The 1002-nt window shown below is 42.6% G+C and overlaps 1 non-coding gene across 1 annotated transcript; it reads right to left on the reverse strand.

Moving 5' to 3' along the window:
- Nucleotides 1-658: 658 nt before the first annotated feature.
- LOC130971470 (small nucleolar RNA R71) lies at nucleotides 659-765 on the reverse strand. Its single transcript, XR_009082688.1, has one exon. It is a non-coding gene; the product is annotated as a small nucleolar RNA R71 (small nucleolar RNA).
- Nucleotides 766-1002: the final 237 nt, after the last annotated feature.

Raw genomic sequence — 1002 nt, forward strand, 5'->3', positions numbered from 1 at the left:
GCGCCGTTCCCGGGGAGTTGCAATAGAGTGCTAAAGTTATTAATTAGAATTTATTTATTTGCATTTTATTTTATTGTTTTTACTATGAGCTGCGTATTTCTTTCGTCAAATGACGCGTTCACTACCTGACCCCAACTTACCAATATTCGATCCTGAAATTGAAAGGACTATTTCACGAATAAGGCGAGCTAAGCGTCGGTTAGTCCTCTCTGAGGACGAATCTGAATCGTCAGTTGAGGAAGAAACCAGCCCCTGTTCTACTGATTTGGTTGTTTTACGTGCAGAAGACATGGCAGCTAGGAGAGTCACCATCCAGGAGGAAGGAGCTCCTTATTTTACGATGCAACCGTTTCAAGGGCATCATCCAGCGGTAGCTACAGATTTCGAAATAAAGATTGCACTACTAAATTTGATGCCCAAGTTTCATGGCTTACCTGCTCAAGAGCCCATCAAGCACTTGAGAGATTTCCAGGCAGCCTGTTCTATTGTCAGGCGTGATGGTACTGATGAAACTTCAATTTTGCTGAAAGCTTTCCCGTTTTCTCTTGAGGGAAAAGCAAGAGAGTGGTACTACACTCAACCTCTAGCAAATGTATCCAACTAGGATACACTCAGAAAGGAGTTTTTGGAGAAATTCTTTCCATCTGAAGTTACTGATAAACTGAGGAAGGATATCTCTACCATTGTTCAGGATGACAATGAGTCTCTCTTTGAATATTGGGAGCGCTTCAATAATCTTCTGGAAGCATGCCCCCACCACAGAATTGATAAGATGGTGTTACTCAGCTATATCACACAGGGTATGAGACCCCAAGATAAGACCAAATTGGAAAGTGCTAGCAATGGGTCTATGAAGAAGTACAAGACCACTGATGAGGCATGGCAATTGATTAGTGATTTAGCTGAATCTACTAGGAACCACAGGCAAAGACAAGGCCGTTCAAAAGCCGTTGCAGAAGTATCCTCTAACAGAGAGACTGTGGCTCTAGCTCAGAGTATATG

This window comes from Arachis stenosperma, chromosome 3 (assembly GCF_014773155.1).
Source record: "Arachis stenosperma cultivar V10309 chromosome 3, arast.V10309.gnm1.PFL2, whole genome shotgun sequence".
Taxonomy (NCBI): domain Eukaryota; kingdom Viridiplantae; phylum Streptophyta; class Magnoliopsida; order Fabales; family Fabaceae; genus Arachis; species Arachis stenosperma.